The sequence below is a fragment of the Sus scrofa genome, chromosome 4 (assembly GCF_054392235.1).
Source record: "Sus scrofa isolate SSC_HxYL_T2T_F1_AM1 chromosome 4, Sscrofa_HxYL_maternal_Yorkshire_Landrace_v2.0, whole genome shotgun sequence".
NCBI classification, from domain to species: Eukaryota; Metazoa; Chordata; class Mammalia; order Artiodactyla; family Suidae; genus Sus; species Sus scrofa.
In genome coordinates, this window is record NC_139386.1 from 20,217,543 (window position 1) to 20,231,422 (window position 13,880).

General features: G+C 43.1%; 1 long non-coding RNA gene across 2 annotated transcripts in view; it reads right to left on the minus strand.

The window, feature by feature from the left end:
• LOC146403709 (uncharacterized) overlaps positions 1-13,880 on the minus strand; it is a 271,379-nt gene that overhangs the window by 249,631 nt on the left and 7,868 nt on the right. Inside the window, exon 3 of one of the 2 annotated variants that reach the window (XR_014843455.1) lies at positions 9,665-9,751. The exons of the other annotated variant lie outside the window; for it this stretch is intronic. This is a non-coding gene — a long non-coding RNA (uncharacterized LOC146403709). The remainder of the gene's footprint in view (positions 1-9,664; positions 9,752-13,880) is intronic. 2 annotated transcript variants of the gene reach the window in all.

The window sequence follows — 13,880 nt, forward strand, 5'->3', positions numbered from 1 at the left end:
CTCTTTTCTTGTTTTTAGGAAATAGGCTTCATCTGGCTTCTAGGACCCTCCCTGAGTTCCAAAAGTCAGGTTCCAACAGATGCTAATCAGGGAAGGGAGGGGATGCAGAGACAAGGGAGGAGCAGTCAAGAAACCCTGCAGCCTTGGGGCAGGTTTCTCTTCAAGGGATACACTTAACAGTATCTTTGAGCTCTTCTGCAGAACTAAAACCCCAACAATCAGGAGATGTTAACTGCCTGATGTGAAGCATTCTTCGTTCTAGAAAGAAGGTCATGGTGTCGTAGCCTCAAGGACCACCAGAACCTGTCTGTGGACTGCCTGACACAGGCTTTGAAGAAGAATGTAGGCTTGCATCTACCCTGATCCTTATCTGTGGGCCAATTTACACTCCCTGAACTGTAAGACCACTTCCTCTTCACTCCGAAGGAGGGCTCAGGCTTTAGGACATTAGCCTGCAGGGGCCTCCTTTGCCTGGCAAAGCAATTAAAGCTGTTCATTTCTCCTTTGTCCAAAACTGTGTCTCCACGTTTCCAGCACTGGTGGACAGAGGCAACAGAGTTTGGGCAACAGTGGAAGTGATGCACTTTGGAGATGGTGCAAGCGGGCCATGGCCAAAGAATGTGGGCGGCCAACAGAGCTGAAAAAGGCACAGGGATGCATATCCTCTTGGAGACCTAAGAATAAAGCAGCTCTGACACCTTGACTTTAGTCCAGCAAAGCTGGTTTCAGACTTCTGACCTCTATAACTGTAAATTAATTGGTGGTGTTTGTTTTTTTGGGTTTTTGTTTGTTTGTTTGTTTTTTGCTTTTTAGGGCTGCACCTGCAGCATAAAAAAGTTATGGAAGTTCCCAGGCTAGGGGTTGAATTGAAGCTACAGCTGCCGGCCTACACCACAGCCACAGCAACAGCTGTGGGATCTGAGCCGTGTCTGCAACCTACACCACAGCTCATGGCAACACCAGATCTCTGATCCACTGAGCAAGGCCAGGGATCGAATCTGCATCCTCATGGATACCAGTCAGATTCGTTTCTGCTGCACCACAACAAGAGCTCCTACATTTGGTGTTATTAAAAGTCCCTAGATTATAAGTACAGTTGACCCTTGAACACGGGTTTGTGGGTTAGAACTGTATAGGTCCAACCACACGGGGATATTTTTCAGTGGTAAATATTACAATCCTACTGCATCTATGGTTGGTTGAATCTGTGGATGCAGAGGGACAGCGGCTAGAGGGACAACTGTAAATTGCACACAGATTAACCCCTAAATTATTCAAGGGTAGGCTGTAATTTGTTACAGCAACAACAGAAAGCTAGGACAGATATTTAGGGTTTTCCCTGATCCTTTACTATTGTCACGATGCTGTGATGCACTTCCTTTTACAAATAGTTTTGTCTGCTTTTCCCATGATTACGTTTGAGTGGATACTTAGAACTCCTGTCAGCTGGCACCACATTCCAACATGCCAGTCCATGGCTCAGTAAATGCCCAAGCAACCTGGCTGTTCAGAAGAGGCTGCTGTTTTGAACCACCACAGCCACTGAAGAGAATTAATCCCTTTTTTTTTTTTTTTTTTTTTTTTTTTGTGCAACGATCATACAAAGAGATAAAATATAACCAGAACCCAAGGGCACTTTTTTCCTTTCTTTCCCATTCTCCCCTCATTAACACCATAACCTAAAAGTGGTGAGCAGGAAAGAATTAAAATACAAGACCGGAAAAGGCTCAAGTTCAACTCCAAAGATCTAGACACACACTGTTGATACCTGCCAGATGGGCCTTTGAAGTGCAAAACAGAATCAGTTCCCTAAGGGGATTCTGACACACAAGTCCTGACTGGTGAATTAATCAGAGAAGCCACTGGGTGTGAACAGACAGTGCTCAACAGTGGGAGGGTGTGGTCTGAGTAGGCTGCTGAGTAGGGGGGGGTCTGTGTAACAAAAGAGAAATAATCCACTTAGGGGCCAGGTGACAAGGGTGGGGTCCCTCAGGGCCAAGCACAGACAAGTTGCAAATAATCCAGAGACGCATGTGGCAAATAATTCAGTATGAAAACTGTGAATGATCAGCTTTTGTGTTTTCCAAGATTTCCAATATTCCCCTACTTTCCACCCAGGAACCTGGCCACTCAGAGTGTGTTCTGTGTGCCTGCAGCGTTGGCCTGGTCTGGGAGTTTGTTAGCAGCCCCTATCTCAAGCGGCATCCAGTCCTTTAAAATCAGAATCTACATTGTAACGTGATTCTTATGCACCTGACAGTTCGAAAACATAAGCCCTGAAATCCAAGCTACATAAAAGCAGAGCTTTTGTGGCCCTGTTTGGCGTTAGATTTCCAGTGTGGCAAATGGTGCCTGGTGTTACCTGGAGGGGCTCAATAAACATTTGTTATATGAATGAAAAAAGCTTGCATGCTAAAGATGAATTTGAAAAGATAAGTTATTTGTATATTATTTTCTGCATTTGATTTTTTTTTTTTTTTTTTGTCTTTTTAGGGCCACACCCAAGGCATATGGAGGTTCCCAGGCTAGGGGTCGAATCAGAGCTAGAGCCGCCGGCCTACTCCAGAGCCACAGCAACGCAGGATCCAAGCCACATCTGCGACCTACACCACAGCTCAGGGCAATGCTGAATCCTTAACCCACTGAGCGAGGCCAGGGATCGAACTTGCAGCCTCATGGTTCCTAGTCAGATTAGTTAACCACTGAGCCATGATGGGAATTCCTCTGTATTTAATTTGTTTAACTTTTTGACTACACTGGTAGCATGTGGAAGTTCCAGGGCCAGGACTCGCCACAACAGTGACTCCAGCCACTCAGTGCAGTGAAAATGCCAGATCCTTAACCCCATGCCACAGGGGAACTCCCTATTCTTTGTATTTCATACGCACGTGCACGCACACACACATTTTAATGAAAGAATATATTTTTAGTTCATACCTCAGATGCATTAACACAAGCTAAATAGGTGACTGCAAGATGAGCTCCTGTCCCAACCATTGTGAAGAACTAAATCCAGGGAAGAGGTTATGATTATCGAGCTGGGGTGAGCCTGGGGAAATTAATCCCACAGCACAGAAGATGCATATCTGTGGTTCACTCATGTGTGTCCAAAAGCCACAACCCTCCCAGGGAATGAATGTACTAGGACTCAGAGGGGAATGACAAGGATTCAGTGTCTCTAGGGGATCTAGGGAGGCTGGTCCTCTGCATGGATGCCACGGACCTCAGAAAAGACGCCTGCTCCAGCTTTGGAATAAATGTGACACTGCTGACTTTTTCTAAAGATCATTTGTACCAGATATATGGCCATGACTCTGCTGGCCTGAAGATTTTTTCGAGCACCACCTGAGCCTCCCAGATTGATGAGGATGCCTGGCTGGGGGCCTCTATGATGACAGACTGAATTTTCCCCCAGCTTGGGGATATAAAGACTGAGTCATCTTTCACTCTATGTAAAGAAATTAAGAAGTGTGACATTCTTCATTTAACCATTTCTCTTAAATTTTTCTTTGAAAATTTAAATATACACAGAGAGTCAAAAGGAAAAGCCCTCATGACCCTTTATCCAGCCTCAAAAAATATCAATATGTTGCCAAATTCATTCCATCTCTACCTCTCACGCTCCATTCTGTGCTGCTTGTTTAACAGCTTTATTGAGGTATAAGATTCACAGAATTAGGAGGTCCCTTCACGGCGCAGTGGAAACGAATCCAATTGGGAACCATAAGGTTGCGGGTTTGATCCCTGGCCTTGCTCAGTGGGTTAAGGATCCTGCATTGCCGTGGCTGTGGCTGTGGCCAGCAGCCCTAGCCTGGGAACCTCTATATGCTGCAGGTGTGGCCCTAAGAAGCAAAAAAAAAAAAAAGATTCACAGAATTCACCTATTTTACGAATCAAAGATTTTTAGTAACTGTGCAAACATCACCACAATCTAGTCTTAAATAAAGCATTTTCATCATCCCAAGTCCCATGGACTCTCTCCTCCCTACTCCCATGCTTGTTTGTAGTCAATTCCTATTTCCAATTTGAGCTCCAGGCAACCACTGATCTGCTTTATATCTCTATAGATTTGCCTCTTCTGGATATTTCATGTACAGAGAATTATACAACATGTAATCTTTTGTTTCTGGATTCTTCCACTTACTGTAATATTTTTGAGGTTCTTTCATGTTGGAGCATGTATAAGTCTTTCAGTTATTTTTATAACTGAAGAGTATTTCGATAGATGGGTAGACCACATTTTGTTTATGAATTCACAAATTGATGCTATGAATATTCATTTAAAAGTCTTTGTGTACATATTTTAACTTTTCTGGGGTAGATTCTTCGGTGTGGAATTGTGGGGTCATGTGGCAGTTTCTTAAGTAACTAAAAACCTGTGTCTCAAAGTGGTCGCATCAGTTTACACTTCTTCCAGAAACATGTCAAAGTTCCGGTTTCTCCACATCCTCTCCAACACTTATTATCGTCTCCATTTTATTACAGCCAATGGACTCCATGGGAAGTGGTATCTTATTGTGGTTTTAATTTATATATCCCCAATGACCAGTAATGTCAAGCATCTTTTCATGTACTCACTAGCCTTTTTCTCTGATGAAAAGTCTATTCAAGTACTGTGCCCACATATTAAGTTAACCGGCTTGTTTCTCTTATTATTGAGAGGCAAGAGGGTTTTTGTTGTTGTTGTTGTTGTTTAATGTTCTAGACATAAATCCTTTATGAGATACATGATTTGTGAATTTTTTTCTCAGTCCAACCTGGGGCTTGTCCTTTCAGTTAATGAATGATGTTTTCGAGTCCCTCTGACCCTGGGTGGTTATAATATCTGTCCACTCAGGATGTACAGACCTGTCTCAGCTACATTTAGTTCATTTGGCCATCACATATGGTGGGGGAGCCACTTTCAACTGAAACTTTTCAAACTCTACAAAGCATAAAGCTCTGCATCTGGAGAAAAAACACGGTTGGTCCAGCTTCTAGCTGAGGGGTGGCCCAATAGAGGGGCAGAGGAGGCTCCAGAAAGGACACCTGCTATGACTTTGACAGTGACCCATAGAGAATTAACATCTTCCAATTCAGGGACATGGATTGTCTCTCCATTTATTTAGAACTTCTTTCATTTTTGTCACCATTGTCTTGCATTTTTCAGTGTACAAATCTTCTAATTCTTTTGTTGAGTTTATTCCTAAGTATTTTATGCTTTTTGGTACTATTCTGAATGGAATTATTTTCTAAATTTCACTTTCAGATAGCTTATTGCCAGCATGTAAAATTACCATTGATTTTTGTAAATCGATCCTGTATCCTGTGACCTCGATGAAGTCATTTATTATTTCTAGTCACTCTCTCTGGTGACTTCCTTTGGATTTTCTACACACAAATGTGACACTTCTTGCACGTTTGTCATTGTGGGATAAGAGTCATAGCAGCCCAATTTTAAACTGAATGAGTTAGAATACACCCCAGATTGTTCCTATTATAGTGCTGCAAATGCCTAAAGAGCAGGGTAGGAGAGGCATCCAGGTCATGCTGGGAACCATGCAGTATTTGCAGCCTGTCTTACCTCTTGCATAGCCACTGGAGACAGCTTTTGGTTTGAGGGTTTTGTCAAAATGCGCCTTTTGCTATAAGAATGCGGGAGGGGATTATGGAGAATTGTTGCCTTTGGAAGACTGCTTGGCTTGAGATACATTCTTAAGGAAGATTCCCGGGAAAGAGAAGAGATCTTCAGGAGGAGGAGCGGCATGGGGGAAAAAAAATGGAAGGTAATATACTTTCTTCACATCGAAATGTGTAAAGTGCATGAAAGGAGTAAAAGTGTAAGAAGAAGGCATATATAACAATGCAAAATCGGCATTTCGAGCCCTGCACAGAGTGCACAATTCAAAGAACTAGATAAAGGCAGTGAAAAAAAGAGGAGGTTTTTTTTTTTGCAATAGCTGGATTGTTGCTATAAAAGCTGCAAAATCCTTACACTGTAAAATAATTAAATCCCAACGTAACATTGACTTTGTGTAAAACACTTAGCTCAGAGTTTGGTTAAGAGCAAATGTTCAGTACCTGGTAACTGTTTATATTATGGCTATTACTTTTGCAACTAAAATTAGAAGCATTCTGCAATTCTCCACAGCCAGTATTTATATGCCAAGGTCACCTTGCTCAATTCGATGGGCATTTCGGGGACAGTATCGTGGGACTCTGGGAGTAGATTAAGGCTACTCAGGATGGAGGCAGACTTCAGAGAAGGTGGCGAGGAAAATGACAAAAACCAAAACTTTGTACTAACCATGCATAGTTTGTATCAAGACCACAAAGTGTTTTCCCAGGTCCATTACAGCATTATTTACAATAGCTGAGATGCAGAACCAACCAACCTAAGTGCCTATCCACAGGTAAATGAATAAAGAAGATATGATTTCTCTCTCTCCCTCCCTCTCTCTCTCTCTCCAGATATAAATATATAAATATATATACACATAATAATATTCAGCCATGAGAAAGAAGGAAAATACTTCCATTTGTAACAACGTGGTTGGACAGAGGGCATTATTCTAAGTGAAATAAGTCAGAGAAAAACAAATACGATATGACATCACTTCTATATGGAATCTAAAAAAGCCAAACTCATAGAAACAGAGAGGAGAGCCCCTGTGATTACCAGGGGCTGGGGGCTGGGGGAAATTGGGAAGATGTTGGTCAAAGGGTATAAACTTCCAATTAAAAGGACAAGTAAGTTCTGGGGGCCTAATGTACAGCATGGTGAGTATAGTTAATCATACGGTATCATATACTGAAAAGGTGTTAAGCGTGTAGATCTTAAATGTTCTCACCACAAAAACGAAATGGTAATTGTGTGATGTGATGAAGGTGTTAGCTAACACTATAGTGGCAATCGTTTTGCAATAGATAAGTGTATCAGATCAACATGTTGTAGGCCTTAAACTTACACAATGTTATAACACCGTATCAATTATATGTCAATAGAGCTGGGGGTGAAAAAAAAAAAAGACTACAAAGTGCCTGTGAAGAGACTAATGAATAAACCTGAAAAGCATGCATCCGTACGTGTGTGTTTATATTCAGAAAATCTATTTCGAGCTTATCCGTAATCATATTTAATTGCATCTTTAATTTCTAAATTGCCAGATTAAGAAACAAGCTCCCTTCTCATTGTATTTGAGAATTTAACATAGCAAGCGCTTGTCAGAAAGGAGGCCATTGTGTGGCTGGGCATGCCACCTGGAGGGGCAGTTTCAGACAGAGCCCTCCCCATCTCCTTCCCAGCCCTCCCTCCCCTGCCCTCCCCTTCTCACCCCTGCTCTAGTTAAAGGCTGATTCATCTGACCTGGAGGCGATGGTATCACTGATTTAGGTAGCAAGGATCTTTGGGCTACATTTAGTTCATCTGGTCACAGAATACAGCCCAGGGACCAAGATCTAGTTGATGGGAAGGCTTTCCAATCCTATACATCACAAGGCTCTACATCTGGAGAAACCGCCTCTGTCATGCCAGCTTCTGTGTTCCACGGAACCAAAAGTCAAAGCTTGTCCGATAGGATGACCCAGGGTGGGGCCCCAGAAGTGGCCTGAATGTGGTCAGGTAGCAAGGACACTCCATGGCCAGCAGCTTCAGGAGAAGAGGCGGTGGTGCTGCGGCTCCCGGGTAATGAGGCATTCTCTGCCAGGCTCAGTCTCTCTGCTCATGGGCAGGTAGACAATCCTGCAGCCAGAGAGAGAGTGCCAGGTTGCAGGCACACTGAATTCACCTCCGTGTGAGGCTTAGCCAGGAGGGGTAACCTTAGGGAACCCAGCACTAAATGAATGAACATTCTAGATTCAACTTCGCCATGTGGGATGTGAAGCCATTTCACTTCTCCGAGCCCCCATTTCTGCTTCTATGTATCAGAATTGTAATAATTCTCACTGGCAGGGTGGCATCAAGGATAGAGAAAGAATGCACTCTGGAATGTTCTCTATGGGGTCCAAAGCACCACACAAAAGGGAACCAAAAAAGCGACAAGCTGCCTCCAGGATGCTACATCTAAATGTGGCCCAGCTATTCATACGTAAAGCAGGGCCAATTTTCTCACCGATAGTCTACTACTAACAAAGGTAATTTAAAGGTTAAGAAGGTACAGTATGATTTTCATAGAATTCTATAACATTATTTTCATTTGAATGCAACGAGCATGGTCATAATTCTTCTTTCTTTTCTGAATGGGTCCCTGCACAAAAATACATTGTTTATCATGGCTCTAATTGGCTCCCTTGTTTCAGGCTGACACTCTCTCAGATTCATCCTTCACACCACTGCCTGCCTGCTCCAGCTCAAAGACAAATCTGAGTTGACTCCTCTTTTTCCCTAAAGACCCACATCCGGTCAGTCAAGTCTTATGGATTCTGCCTCCTTAATATCTCTCAGATCTATCCATTTCCCTCCATCCCACAACATGCCTCTGTTTTAAGTCACTATCATTTTTCATCAGAAATTAACAAATTAGCCATCACCATGGTCACACACAGGGGCCCTGTGTTGCTCCTTTATCTCAATTCCTTTCTCCACTCTGCAGTCAGAATGATCTTCCCGCAGTGCATGTTTGATCGTGTAACTCCCTGCTGGAAACTGATGGTCAGGATAATGCAGATAAAATCCCCAACTGCTGGACCTGGCCTGGCCTGAGCTTTCAAGTCCAACCTTCAGGTTCAAATCCTTGCTCAGCTCTTTTGTCGCTCACTGTGCACCCCTCCTTCTAGAGCACTTTCCACACCAGCGTTCCTAACGCTGCGAGGTTCCCCCCAAGCCATGTTCTCAACCTCTGCACCCGCTGCTCCCTTTACCAAGAAGACTTTCTCTTTAACAGTTTCCACACCCATGGCCTTCACAGGCCTAATTCTTTACCTCATCATTGTCATTGCCATTGCCATCACCTCTTTTGGGAATCCTGCTCTAAGACTGGGCTAATTGTTCTTGCTCTGTGTCCTCACAGCACTTTCCTCTTGTACTAATCTCTTTGCATTTCTACTCACCTCTTTGCTGCTAGGGCTCATCAACTAAATGATCAGCTCCCTGAGGGCATGGGTGGACCCTGTTCTGGCTACACCTCAATAGTGGACGTTGTCTTCTCATCTCCCAGCTCCTGGAGATATGGATTACTGAGGGCTCAAGGCCATGTCCCTTGCCAGGCACTGCCTGAGGCTGCAGGAAAACTGGCTTGCCTGTAGCTACAGATACTCTTAGAGAGCTGGTCTCCCAATGACTGGCGGACATGGGCATACAAAAGCAGGGCCTCATTGCCACTTTAGGGACTCCCTAAATGGTCATTTCAGCTCCAGAGCTTTTAATAGGACTAGTTGCAACTGAATATCCATTTTTTTCCCTGCCCTGTCCTGCCATCCTCACTTTTGTGCAAGTGCATCGCCCAAGAATATTCCCCAATAAACCTTCTGCACACCATTCTCGATTCTCATTTTTAGAGTCTGTTTCCAGAGAACACAGTCTAAAGCCCCTCACCTACCCAATACAGTACCTGGCACATAGTAGGTGCTCAGAACGGACTTGCCATTCAACAAAGATACATGTCTTTTAAGGCCTACACTCACAGCAGGAAACTTGTATTATTCATGTATCCATTTCCAGGGTCTAGCACAGTGCCTGACTACTTACTTGCTTGAATGGTCCTTCGAATGTTCTCTTTTTATGACTAAGAGGCATATGGCTCCTTTCTTTATCCATCAGGTCCAAAGGGATATGCTAGAAGCATAAAAGGAGTGTGATATTACTCTGCATTATAATGAAATTTACTACCTTCAAAGGAAGAAAAGGTTATACTGCAAATTAGAAAACGGTTAGCAAATACTTTGCTTTTCAACAGGGTTTAAAGGAACTGTGCACACCTGAGAATTAAAATGGCCTCAGGGTGAGCTATGTGCTGTCTAACAGATCTGATTAGGGTTTTCTTTAAAGGTGCATCTTTAGGAAAATCCCCAAAGAGATGTCTTGGAGAATAAACGTCCACCTCAATGATGCTGTAAAACGTGGAGCACAAAGACCTTTCCCCCTGTAGCTTTTTGGGTTGTGAGAAGAAATCACTGGTTGAATCATTCAAAACCCAAGGATGCTACTTTGGACTCAATAACTTGGACCTGAAGGAATGTTTTAATGAGGGGAATCACAAAGGGTCCTGGAAGGACCCAATGGGTAGGAGTTGGGGTTTTCCAGAACATGAATGGAATTTCAATGGGAAAGTCTGGAAGATTAGGCTCTCTTGGATAGAAAGGCAAAATCAGGGATAGGGAAGTCATTAGAAAGTACAGGTGTTCAAAGAGAACCCACCTAGCAAAAGGCTGACTTCTTCATTAACACAAATACACACACACACACTTTTGGACCTTAAGGAAGTTATTTACGTCTTGGTTTTAATTTTTTTTTTTCTTTTCTTTTTTTAAATAGACTTTTTTTTTTTTTTTTTTTTTTAACACAGCCGTTTTAGGCTCCACAGATTCCTAGCCAAAATTTCACATTATGAAGCACAGTTAATTCCTTAGGCTTTAGCAAAATTGAGCAGAAAGTAGAGGATTTTCTGCCCACGCCCCCCCCACATGCATAGCCTTCCCCATTATCAACATCCCCCTATCAGAGTGGTACAACCGTTCTAAGTGATGAACCTATATGGACACATGACTATCATCAAAGTCCATGATTTACATGAGCGTTCATTCTTGATGATGTATATTCTGTGGGTTTGGACAAAAGTATAATGACATGTATCCATCAATATAGCATCATTCAGAGTAGTTTCTCTACCCTAGAGAGCCTCTGTGGACGCTGAGGGTTGGGCAGTCAGGGATCAAGAGAGGAACAGTTATTGAGGAAAGGTTTTGTGGAGTTTCATGTGTGAAGGTGCAGTGCAGGGCAGAGTGGGGTCACCACCAAGTAAGAAGTCTCAGGAAAGCGGCCCAGTGATTAAAAAAAAAAAAAAAAAAAAAAAAAAAGCTTGCAAATAGACAACCCAAGAGAGTTTCCTAACCTGAGTCCACAAGAAGACCAAGAGAATAAATCTCTTGGGTAACACTGTCGCTCCTCAGGAAGATCACAGTGCACGTTAGCACATGAAAATCTTCAGGAAATCCTGTCAGCAAAGAAGGCAACTTAACATCTTTTAAGACTGTATTCTCCAAAAGCTGTTGACATGTACTGATATCTGTGGTACCCTGTATGAGGACTGCTTCACAGCCAATTATTTATTGTATATATTTTGGCCGTGTTCACGGCCTGTGGAAGTTCCCTGGCCAAGGATTGAACCCGCACCACAGCAACAACCCAAGCCACTAACAATGTAGGTCCTTAACTTGCTGCACCACAAGGGAACTCCTGGGGGGGTGTTATTTAAAAACAGGTTGTCACAACCAAAGAGGATATTCCTAGCAGTTTGTGTGGTTATTTGGAAGTCATGACTGGAGAGGTGAGTTCTGTTTACGGATGCCTAAAATGTTTCAATCCCTGTCCTCATCAAGTGTGGATTGAAGATGGTGGCTAAGGATGAGAAAAGGAGTCAAATGAGTAGTCTTTGAGGACAAACTGACCAGAATTGGTCACTCATTTCTAAAAGGATAAGGAAGCAGCAAGAAGGAGGACCCATGTCATCACAAAACTTTAGAGCAGGAAGTAAATAACCTTTAAAATCATCCAGTTTGGTAGTTTTCAAATTAATATCCAGCCTTAGGACCTTCAAATATCAGTTTCAAGGAGAAACCTAAGTGCAGGAAAGAAGAAAGTAGAGGGCTCTGGGAGTGTTTTATTCTAGTGGAGAAAGGAAGAGTGTGGGCGAGGGACACTGGGCTTCACATTCTGAAATCTTGGCTGGGAATTTTGGGGACCATTCTGGATCAGAGAGAAGTGCCTCAAGATACAGACTTTGCAATTCAAATATGGTTTTCTCCCACTCTCAGAGTAGTCCAGGATAAATAAATTTGAAAGGGATCATTCACATGAATAGTTTTAGAGGACTTGAGTTGTAGGGACACTCATAATTTTGTGGTTAAAAGCTCCATCCTAGAGTTGACTATTTGACGCCAGTTCCTGGCTCTATCACACCCTTCCATATGTTAACATCCAAGAAATTTCTTAACTTCTCTGGGCATGCTTCAGTTTTCCCATCTGTAAAACTGGGATAAAAATAGAGGGGCATCCATTTCCCAGGGTTATTGTGAAGATGAAATGAGCTAGTCTGTTGAAAATGCTTAGCACGAGGCAAGCAACAACTTTAACTCATTATATAATCAACACTACCTCACTATTTAGGATGGTTGCTATATGCCAAGCATTGTTGTGGGTACTGGAAAGACGAGGAGAACAAGATACTATTTAAGCCCTGCATTTACTAACACTTATTTTATTCCAAGAATTTTACTTATGCTACCTCTTATGCTGATTTTAAATATGTCCACAAATTCTTAGACACTCCTTTCAAAAAGGACAACCTAATTCCTCTCCCCTTGAGTGTTGGCTAGATTACGTGGCTCACTTCTTGCAAATAGAGCAGGCTGAAGCGATGATGCATGATTTCTGTTTTGTTTTGTTTTTTCTTTTTTTGTAAGGCTGCACCTGTGGCACATAGACGTTCCCAGGCTAGGGATCAAATCAGAGCTACAGCCGCCGGCCACAGCCACAGCCACAGCCACATGGGATCCGAGCCACGTCTGTGACCTACACCACGGCTCACAGATCCTTAACCCACTGAGTGAGGCCAGGGATCAAACCCGAATCCTCACGGATACTAGTTGGGTTCATTCACCGCTGAGCCATAAAGGGAACTCCAGTGATGATGTATGATTTCTGAGATGAGGTCACAAAAAACATGAGGTTTCCTCCTTGGATCATTCTTTCTGGAGGAAGCCACTGTCATTTTGTGAGGACAATCCAGTAGTCCCATGAAGTGGGCCATGGTGCAAGGTACTGAGGCCTCCTGCCAACAGCCAGCACTAACTTGCCAGCTGTGTGAGTCACCACAGGGCTGGATCCTCCAGCCCCAGTCAAGCCTTCAGATGCCTGCAGCTCCCACCAGCATCTTGACTACAGCCTCAAGAGTATCTGAGTCAGAATCACCCAGCTGAGCTGCTCTCAGATTCCCTGAACCACAGAAATCAAGATGATAAACATTTTTATTTTAAGCCACTAACTTTTGGGTTAATTTGTCAGAGAGATAGATAAGGTATCCTCAAAAAGCCCTGAAAGGGACATATTGTTATTCACTTTATAGATGAGAAAAGAAGAGATGTTAATTTCTTTATTCAGTTCACCCAGATTTCAACTCAGGTCTACATGTTTCCAGGATCCAGGGTATTTCTCCTCTATCACTGTGCCTCCAAAGCCAGAGTCGATGATAACTACAGAACCCATAAGGGAGCACTACAAGGATACAGGGCCTCAGGGAGGCTTTGTGGTTGGTTTTTGTTTGTTTGTTTGTTTGTTTTGCGTGAGACCAGCTGAGGGCATAAGAATGAAGAACCCCCATTGGGGGGTTCACAGAAAGGTTGTATGAGGAAGGCAGAGATCACCTTCACAAATATATTCTGCATCAATTAAGACACCTAACAGATACCACCCCATTAGCATTTAAAACGATGGGGCACAAATTAGCAGAGTTTCTCCCACCCCCATAGAATTCACATTTCCAGCTTTGGGGATTCTTGAATGGAATCAGACCTCACAGGAATACCTTTCGAATGCCAAATTCTTCCTCATCTACCAGTGCGATGAAGAAGCTGGAAAGAGCAAGTGGAAGGCAGAGCCTGGGTGTGCACTATGCTAATGCTTGCCTTATCTCATGAGGCTCATCTTGGGTGCACTGCATTCCTTCTCTCCTAGGTGTCATCTAAAT